The sequence below is a fragment of the Hyaena hyaena genome, unplaced genomic scaffold, assembly GCF_003009895.1.
Source record: "Hyaena hyaena isolate Hyena2069 unplaced genomic scaffold, ASM300989v1 scaffold_1301, whole genome shotgun sequence".
Taxonomy (NCBI): Eukaryota; Metazoa; Chordata; class Mammalia; order Carnivora; family Hyaenidae; genus Hyaena; species Hyaena hyaena.
In genome coordinates, this window is record NW_024081936.1 from 294,482 (window position 1) to 305,585 (window position 11,104).

Here is an 11,104-nt window from a genome sequence, read left to right on the forward strand (position 1 = left end):
ATGAGTTTCTTTAAAACAGCAAGACCCCAATTTCACACATGCACCAAGCTCCCTTGCCTCAAGAAGACAGTGGTCACCCGTTTCTACTTAGCCTGCTGGCTTTTCAGGCCCTTTGGCCATCTTCCAATTGACCTTTCCTCCCATTCAACATGCAGAAGTTTTTAAATGGAAGTTGTCTTGGAGGCATGTGTTATAAAGAGCTTACCATGAACTGTGCTCTGTACTTTGACGTGTATGATTTCATTCAAGTTTGACGACACAATTGTGAGATATGCAGATGCATCTAATTCCCATTTTACAGATGAAAAGATCGAAGCTTAAAGCCCTAAACTACACAACTAAGTGGCACTTTTATTTTCCAAGGTCTCATGTTTTATAGAGCATCTTTACCTTTAAGACTCCTCCAGGATAACCTTTAAACTTACTTTCTAAAGTACAAATGTTTTCCTTTTCTTTTAATTTTTTTTCCCAATCCATCAGACACATTCCATTCCAGGGTCCCACAGAAAGAGTTCTCTGGCCGTTTGACTTCTTGGTAACCCCTGAGTCATGTGGGTAATCAACATGGACTGACCCAAGAAATATGAACTGCCAAAACAGCTTATTCTTCACTAGTGAGTTCTGAATGGCATACTCTCCTCTCTGGACAGCCTTCCCAGAACTTGTACACTGCAGTTATGACTTATGTAAGTGGAAGGCTGACATAAAAGTCATCTGGGCAGAGCCTAGTACATATGTACACTGGCCTCCAGTCACTATTTTGAACAAGGAATTTCCACTTATCAACTTTCAGCAAGAGTACTCTGCATATGCACCATGAACGGGGTTGATATGAGAAGCTGTTCCCTAATCATGCTCTCTGGTTGGTAAAAACAGAGTCTCATCCAGTAGAGTTTACATTTAGAAATATGAAAACTTGTTCTTTGGACTGTTCAATTGCCTGCATAGAATTTCAGATTGGCCCGTTGTTCATCTGGATATAGAAGAATGGGCCATTGGAGAAGCTTCCTCAAGAGGAGGTGTAATTGAGTAGTCACTGAAGCTTTAGAGGCAGGTAGGACTGAGAATCTTTATTTTACTAATTGTCAATTTTTTGACTTTGGACAGGTTGCTTCACTCCACTTGGTAGTTGAAAAGTAGTAAATAATATACAACGTCTAAAGTTTTTTTTTTTTTTTTTTTTTTTAATTCATAAAGATTTCAAACCACCCCTATGGAAGCAGTATCCCAAAAGAGAAAAAAAAAAAAAAAAGTCATCACTGCAAACCTTTGAAGACCTGCCGGGTTTTGGCATTTACACAATGTTATTTCCCCAGCATTACATTAGCTAAAGCAAGTCATAGGCCAGCCGAGATTCAAGGGGTGGAAAACAGACTTCACTTCCTAATGGGAATGGCTGCAAAATATTGTGCATGATTCAGTTGGCCACCGAGGCATGTACTCTGAGCTAAACATACAAGATGCATTACTCATGTATTTCTCCCTTAAAAAAAACAAAAACAAAACCAAAAACCTCAAACTAGTTGTTATACACCCATTTTATGGACACGGAAAGCAAGGCTCAGAAACATTAAGAACTTATCTGAGATTAACGAAGTAGTTAATAAATAGAAGGTCTGGTCTTTTAACGCAGGTTTTTATTCCAAAACAAACATTGATAACTCAAATATATACTTTAAAGGCCAAGCATGAGCAATGCTTACATTTCTATAGAAAGGAGCTAAGAAAAATATACCACTTTATCCTCACATTTATTTTTTAGGACTATTCCAAAGAAAACTTTTTTTTACTGTTTTTAATGTTTATTTATTTTTAAGAGAGAGACAGAGCATGAGTGGGGGAGGGGTAGAGGGAGGGGGTACACAGAATCTGAAGCAGGCTCCAGGCTCTGAGCTGTCAGCACAAAGCCCAACACAGTGCTTGAACTCGTGAACCATGTGATTATCACCTGAACTGAAGTCGGATGTTTAACCAGTTTAGCCACCCAGGTGCCCCAAGAAAACTTAAGTACGTAAACTCTCCTTTTAGATGTCAAGTTTCTTCCAAGTCCGTTCCATGCCAGCATCAACAATCTATAGGGAAGGGTTCACTACTTCTCCAAAAATGTCCAGGGGCACCTGGGTGGCTCAGTCGGTTAAGTGTCTGACTTCGGCTCAGGTCATAATCTCAGGGTTTGTGGGTTAGAGCCCCATGTTGGGCTCTGGGCTGACAGCTCAGAGCCTAAAGCCTGCTTCAAATTCTGTGTCTCCCTCTCTCTCTGCCCCTCCCTCGTGCATGCTCTGTCTCTGTATCAAAAAGAAATAAACATTTAAAAAAACATATCCAAAGACATGAATCCAAGGGATTGAGAACAGGATCAAACAACTCTTCATATATTACTTTTCCTATCCCATACTCTCAAAAAATAGGAAATGTCTTTAAACCAAGTGCCAAGAGCAGCCCTAGTTAGCCCATATTCCCAGAGATAGATGATGATGGCCATCAGTTTGCAAGCCTAGGTTTTATTCATTTAACTCCCTGGGTTTTTCTGTTTGTTTGTTTGTTTGTTTAATATTTTTTTTTTATTTCTGAGAGAGAGATTGAGAGAGAGAGAGAGAGAGAGAGAATGGCAGTGTGAGCAGGGGAGGGTCAGAGAGAGAGGGAGACACAGAATCTGAAACAGGCTCCAGGCTCTGAGCTAGCTGTCAGCACAGAGCCCAATGTGGGGCTCGAACCCAAGAACAGTGAGATCATGACCTGAGCTGAAGTCGGACGTTTAACTGACTAAGCCACCCAGGCGCCCCTTAACTCCCTGTTTTGAAAGCTCGCTAACATTAAGTCAGTTAAATGAATGTCGTAGGCAATATTCTAAGATGACCCCTCCATAAAAAATCTCTCACCCTTGAATAATTTCCTCCCCTGTGAATACAACGAAGCATCACTCCCATGATTATGTTACTCTGCCTGGCAAAAGGGATTTTGTAACTATAATTAAGGTTACTCATCAGTTGACTCTGAGTTCATCCAAAAGGAGAATATCCAGGTAGGGGTAACCTAATCTTGTGAGTTCTTTAAAAACAAAGAGTTTTCTCTGTCTGATAACAGAAGAGAAAGACAGGGAGATCTAAAAGGAGAGGAATTTGGGGTGCCTGGGTGGCTTATTCGGTTAAGCATCCAACTCTTGAGTTCGGCTCAGGTCATGATCACAAGGTTTGTTAGATTGAACCCTGCATAAGGCTTTGTCTACACTGACAGTGATGAACCTGCCTGGGATTCTCTTTTTCCCCCCGCTCTCTCTCTCTCTGCCCCTCTCCTGCTCATTCTCTCTCTCTCTCTCTCTCTCTCGCTCTCGCTCTCGCTCTCGCTCTTGCTCTCAAAATAAATAAATAAACATTAAAAACAAACAAACAAACAACAAACAATGAGAGAAATTCAATCAAGGCAGTTTCTCCATTAGTGAAATGGAAAATGTGGGGCAAGGATCTAAGAATGGCCCCTAGGAGCTGAAAATAACCCTCGGCCAAAATCCAACAATTTGGGTTTGAGGCCTATAATCACAGGATACTGGATTTTGGCAACAACATGAATGAGCTTAGAAGGAGATTTTCCCCCCAAGCTTCAAGATAAGAGCCTAGACTGCCTGACACCTTGATTCCAGCTTTAGGAGACCTTGATCAGAGAACCCAAATGAGCCTATCTAGATTTCTGCTTTGCACAGCTGTGAGATAATAAACAGATACTGTTTTAAGTGAATGGTAATTCATCATAAAGCAGTAGAAAATGTAAAAAGCAAACTAATCCAAGTGGCAGATGGAGGCAAAAAGAAAACCTGAGTCTTTCCCCTTCTCCAGTCATCCCAGGCAAGGCTGGGATTCATCTTACACCTGATATTCCCCAAACTATTTACTTTGTGATATGAACAATGTCCATGGCTCATTATATTAAATTTTCTAATTGTCCTGATTTGAAATATAGATCATTAAACCACATATTTTCATTTTCAATAACCCATCTTATTTAGTTGGCAAGGCATTGTTGGCCATAGTATCATAACAATGCTTTATGCAAAATTCTGTTCATAAGGCACCAAAACAAAATGATAATTAACATTTACCCATCATGGCTAGGCACTTTATTATGCTATCGGTAATCTTCACAGTCTCTCTGACAGGTAGATACTATTCCAGTTTTGAGGTAAATAGGATTGAAATCTGAACAGATTAAGTGGTCCAAAGATATTGACTAACAGAGGTAGGATTTGAACCCAGCTCAATCTTACACCTAAATTCAGAATTCTGCTGGAGAGTGTGCATAAGGATGTAGAATGGTTTGTGAAGAAAGCAGATTAGTGATTACTTAATACTGGAAATGGGCAGATGGGGTATGATATCTCAAGAGTGCTAGGTTTATTTTTGAAATGAAAATATTCTAAAATTGACTATAGTAAGTTGTATAACTCTGTGAATACACTAGAAACAATTGAATTATACACTTTAAATGGATGAATGGTGTGGTATGTTAATTATACCTCAATAAAAGACTTTTTTTAAGATTTATTTTTAAACATCTTATTTTTCAGAGAGAGAGAGCACAAGTGGGGAAGGGGCAGAGAGAGAAGGGGACAGAATATCTGAAGCAGGTTCTGCACTTACAGGAGTGAGCCCAATGCAGGGCTTGAACTCATCAGACACTCAACTGACTGAGTCACCCAGGTGCCCCTCAATAAAGCAGTTTTCCAAAAGGGAAAGTGAGAAGAGTTTTGTAGAAGTTGAGGTATATAAGGCTAGGGAAGCAGGTGAGGAATGAGGGCGAGGCTAAGTCACCGAAAGTCTTGCATATGAAGCTAATCTGACTGAAATCTGTTTCTTCAAAACTAATGTTCCTCACAACGGGTTTTAAATAAGGGAGCGAAAAGTCCTATTATTGTTTTAGAAAGACACCTCTAGTGGCTATCTAAGGATAAATTTGAGAAGAGAGACAATACTGTAGACTAGGAGGTTGGTAAAGGGACTCTAACTCACTGAAAAGATAGACTTGGCCTAAGGCTAAAGGACTGGCAGAGGGCCCAGTGTTTGAGAAACAATGCAGAGAGAAAAGAATACTAAAATGCAGAGAGAAAAGAACACGAGACAAGGAAGAAGTGCAAGACCATTGGGGTTTCTAGTGTGAAAGTCGAGCTTTATAAGTAAGGATGATGGTGCCTGGCCTTTTGTACAGCCTAGGGAACTGGACCCATGGCAATTGTGGGAGGTGTGTGTGTGGGCGGGGGCGGCGGGGGGGGGGGGGGGGGGGGGGGGGGGGGGGGGGGGGGGGGGGGGGGATTAGGCACCTAGAAATTCTACTTAGATTCTAGGGCTCAGCCCTCTAAACAAACACAAATGATATTCATTCAGCCTATCATAATCATAATACTATGATATGGTCTGGGCAGTGAAAGTTTTAAGAGCTCCTAAGTCATTCGAACACACAGCCAAGCCTGTGAACCTCTGGCTTGGCTAGCTCCTTTCCAGTTGAGGCTGGCAGAAGAGGGCCCAGCTGTTGCTCACCAATGCTTACAGCCCAGGCTACAAGACTCAGCCCTACTGAACAGAGATGAAGCTCCATCATGAGTAACTTGGGGTCTCATGGTCCCATCCAAGAAGCAGTTTCACTGATGGTGGGTTTTACTACAACAGATAAAATTTACGGTGAGGAGAAGACTATTTAAACTGGATAATAGTGGGCTAGCTAGAGATCTACTCTGAGTAGTAAGAATTCCCAACTACTCTTGTGTTGGGCCAGCTGAGAGGTGGGGCAGAGACACCACAGAATGGCAGACCTTCTTAGGATGGCTGACCTTCCCACCACTTCTTAGGATGGCTGACCTTTTTAAGATGGCTGACCTTCCCACCACTACATCAGTGGCCGTTATTACATCGGCAGGAAACAGAAATTTAAACCTTCCAACCCTGGACTTTCCAGTCAAGAGACTGCCCCTGTTATCTGAACCCCCACTAACAGGCTATAAACACCCCCCCTCCCGGCCCCACCACCCAACCAGGCCGCGACTTCCCCGACTCCTCTCTCTGGAGTCGCAGAACCTCACCCTGGGACGCAGACAATAAAACTGTCCCCGTAAATTCTCTTGTCTTGGCCGAGGGTGCAGGCAATAAAACTCCTTCTGCGGAACCTTTTGCCTTGGAGTCTTTCTTTCCACTCAAAACCCTTACATCTTGTTCAGTGATTATTAAAGTGTAGTTCTCAGACCAGCAACAGAAACTTCACCTGGGTACGCAGAGAAATTCAGATTCTTGGGCTTCCATGCCAACCTAATGACCACAAACCCTGGAAATGAGGCCCAACACTCAGGGTGTGTGTGTGTGTGTGTGCACACACACACATATATATATATTAAATATTTATTTATTTATTTTTGAGAGAGACAGAGAGTGAGCAGCCGAGGGGCAGAGAGAGAGGGAGACACAGAATCCCAAGCAGGTACCCAGGCTCTGAGCTGTCAGCACAGAGCCTGATGTGGGGCTTGAACCCACAGACTGTGGGATCATGACCTGAGCCGAAGTCGGACGCCCAACCGACTGAGCCACCCAGGCGCCCCACTCAGTGTATATTTTTTAATAATGTAAACTTTTTACAAATTATGAAATAATAATAGATTCATAGTCAATGGTAAGAAATAATACAGAACAATCTCATTGATGAGAGAGAATGGGCTAGCTGAGGGCAAAGTTCAGGCTACCAGCACCACTACCTGCCCCTCTTCCCCCCACCAGGTGGGACATGTATGATATTCTTTGGACACTCCCTCTACCCAAAAAAAAAAACAAATAAGAGTCTCCACCAGTCTCCAAGAAAAATGCAATCCTATCAATGGCCTAAAGTCCAGGAACTCCCTACTGTCTTATTGTTAATATTTTGCTAGAGGGAAAAGCAACCTTAGCTTTGACAATAGCTAGGCTTCCAGAAGTCTTTAGCATGTGAAAGTCTCTTTGAAAACTTTCCTGTTGACTTTACCTCCTCCAAGTCTGTGCTATATAAGCCATTCTACACAACTGGAGTCCAGCTCTTCCTGCTCATGGTCCTGTCCCTGTGCTTTAATAAAGCCATCTTTTTACACCAAAGACATCTTTAAGAATTCTATCTTAGCTGTCAGCTCCAAACCCCACAAACCCCACCATTACCCCAAAACTTCATCACCATTACCTTTTTCCCAACATGCCCCAATGGCAACATCTTGCAAAACTAGAGTACAATATCACAGCCAGAATATCAAGACTGATACAATCAAGTTAAAAATACAGAATATTTCCACCATCATAAGGATCTCTCATGCTGCCTTTTAAAAAAAATTTTTTAATGCTTATGTGAGAGAGAGAGACAGACAGACCACGAGCAGGGGAAGGGCAGAGAGAGACACACACACGATCTGAAACTGGCTCCAGGCTCCAAGCTGTCAGTGCAGAGCCCGACACAGGGCTTGAACCCACAAATCCCGAGATCATCACAGGAGTCAAAGTCAGACACTTAATCAGTTGAGCCATCCAGGCACCCCTCATGTTGCCCTTTCATAGCCACATCCACTTCCATCTTAGCCTCATCTACTTCTTAAACCCTGGCTACTATCGTCCCCATTTCTATAATTCTGTCATTCAGTAATGTTATATAAGTAGAATCAAACAAAATATAGCTTTGAGGGATTGGCTTTTTTCACTCAGTATAGTTTTCCAGAGAGTCACTAGGTTGTGCAAATCAACTGTTTCTTTGTACTGCTGAGTAGTGTTCCATGGTATGGATGTTTGTGTAACCATTCACCTACTACAGTCTTATTTCGATAAGCCATCCAGGTAATTCTGATGCATGTTTGTTTTTGAGAACCACTGATATCCTTAAAAAGACAGGGAAAAAAATAAGGTGTTTTTCTCCTTGTACTTCCTACTTACTCACTGACCTTATGGGTCTTCTTGGAGGGATGGGAAACTGCATCTCATCTTCACCACTACTGTTATCACAGTACTCTGTATTCTGCTTATAATTGCTATGCATTTCTTAAGGGATTGATGTATTTATTTAAGAAGTATTTATTGTGGTACCTCCTAACAGCTGTACTAGGAACCAGGAAAACAGCAGTGGACAAGGTATACACGTTTCTGCTCATGAACGTTTTCAGGACAGTGAGACCAGAGGAGACAATAAACAAAGTCAGGTCAAAATAAATGCCATCTGCTTAAATCCCACCCAACCCAACGTGGCCGTCTTGAACACAGGTAACATGCCATCAGGAGCACTTGGCTTCTGATGGGCCCATTACATGTTTGAATCTACTAGCCACTATGGAAAGAAAGATTTTGTACGAAGAGCTTTACTTTAGCTGAGAAAAAAGATACTCAGGAAAATATTGTTATTAATAGAAAATATATTATTAATAGCAAAATATTATTCATCATAGCAAAATACTAGAGATACTCCAAATATTCAATAATAGGGAAATACTGAACGCAGATTGTAGCAGACCCACTCTAGAGCATATGGAGTCATTAAATTAATGATTACTCAGATCAAGTAATATCATGAAAATAGCTGTGTTTAATATATTTAATATTATATAGAAAAATCAAAAAATCAAAATTGTATAGTATATATAATTCTAATAACATTTTACAAAGAAAGAAAAATTAAATGTTAGACAAATAGATGAAAAAATTGGAAGAATATAGCTGTAATTATGACTATCTTAGGGTACTGAGTTCATAGATGTCTCTTTTCTTGAACTCTCCAATTTTCACTAAATTTCATTATTTTGAACCTATTTATCTACATACAATCATTTTATAATATTAATAAATGTTATTGATATTCTCACTTTTGCATTTTTAGACTTTGAGAAGAAAAGCTATGAAAGCAATAGAGCCACTTTCCACAATATTTCAATAGACCAGGGTGGATATAGTGGGAAAAAAAGATTCTTTAGAGTCTTCCTAGTATGCTAGTGCTTAGTTGTATTATGCAATATACATCCTACATTATGAAAATCTCCTGGCTGAAGCAGTCTCTTAGTGTCCCCAGAAATTTTGCATTATATCCCAACTTCACAAGAAAATAAGAAATAGCAGAATGATGACCAAGTAATGTCCAATAATGTCCCACAAGTGACTCTGCAATGTCCTCTTAGCTCTGTCAAAGAAATGGGTATATTCCTCTCAATAACCATGGCAAGAATCAAAAGGCACTGGCCAAAAATAAATGGAAAAGACCGAGTTACACATGTTTGTGATATTCTGAAATGTCTTTTTGAGTCCTTTTATGGAGCTCTTTTAAATAACAAAATTTCGTCCACAACTAGAATGAAATTTTTACTATAGAAACCTATTTGGGTTGATCTGAAAAGGGTACCTGACAGTGTCGTAACTCTGTAGTGTCTTGGCTTTATTACCAAGGTTGAATTCATGGGGAAATGAACCTAAGACAAAAGATATGCTGCTGTGATGGTTAATTTTATGTAAGAACTGGACTGGGCTAAGGGATGCCCAGAGACCAAGTTAAACATTATTTTGGGTATATATACATAGTGTGTGTATAGATACATATATATATATGAGGATGTTTCTGGAAGAGATTAGCATATGTATCAGTAGACTGAGCAAAGAAGATCCACTCTCATCAACGTGGGCAAGCATCATCCAACCCACTGAGGGTTCGAAGAGAACAAAAAAGGTGGAGGGAGGGTGAATTCTCTCTCTTCTTGAGCTGCAACACCTACCTTCTCCTCCTGCCCTTGGACATCAGAGCTTCTGACACTCAGACCTCCAGACCCTGGAGCTTAAGCCAGGGGTCCTTCAGGTTCTCTGGCCTTTGATCTTGGACCGGGAGTTCACCATTGGCTCCCCTAGTTTTCAGGCCTTCGGGTTGGCTTTCCTCATTCTCCAGCTTGCAGGTGGCAATCAGATGAACCTTCACGATCGCATGAATCAGCTCCCACAATAAATGTCTTCCTATTTATCAATATATCTCCTATTGGTTCTGTTTCGCTGCCTACATGTGTGTGTAGTTTTCAGTGCTCAGTAACAAAGTTAATAGTCAGCAGATAATAATGAAAGACAAATGAGGAACTCTTAAAAACACACAAAAATAATTCTTTAATATCGTCCTCGACTTCTCAAAGCAAAATGATATATTTAAATCTTGGCACGTCAAAAAATTCAAAATATTCATGAAGCTCATAGTCTATCCAAGGCTGTGTGCTATAGGAAATGAGCAATGATCAAGGAACTTATTGAAAATATTGATGCTGATTTACATGGAAGATTCATGGAAAGGACAAGAAACAGATGCTGACCCTTGCTAGAAGGACCAGTCAGAAACCAAAGGCTCTTTCAATCCTTCATCTCTACAAAATCTTCCTCCTGTGTGTTATAGAAAGCAAGTGTCAGAGCTCTCCAGCTTTTGCCCTTAACTGCTACCCTAACAACTGCTCCCTCCCAGCCTGCCCTCCTTGCTCTGTCTACACCAGTGGGGCTAGAGGGTCTAGGATATGGGAAAAATCACCAAACTGATATCTGATTAATTATACATGTAGATGAACAATAGGTATTTTTAAACTTCTGTTCTTACAACCAGATTGCATTGGAGATTAGAGATTTCTATTTGAACTCTCTAGTATAGCTATAGCATAGTTCTGAATAAAACAGTAATAGCTAACATTTATTAATCACTTATAAATGCTAAGCGCTGTCTTAAGTACTTCACCACTATTTCAACTATCACGACTACCATCATTTTCTCCATTTTGATGTTGATACCGTCATTTTCTCCATTTTATAAATAAGGAAAGTGAGACTTAGGAATATTAAACCACTTGTTCAGGATCAGAGAGAGATACTGGTGTGTGTGTGTGTGTGTGTGTGTGTGTGTGTGTGCGCGCGCGCGCGCACATGCGCGCAGGGGCAGGGGGAGAGTGAGGTGCCAGGCGACAGTGGAGAAAGAATTCAAACTGAGGTCCTCTAAACTTGAGCCAGCATGTTTTACTATCTAGAGGACTCCTTGGAGAACTTTGATTAAAGCTTTTAAAATTTCCTCTGATATTCAAATTAAGTTATCAGCTTCAATTATGAGAGGTAGAAATCTGCCTTAG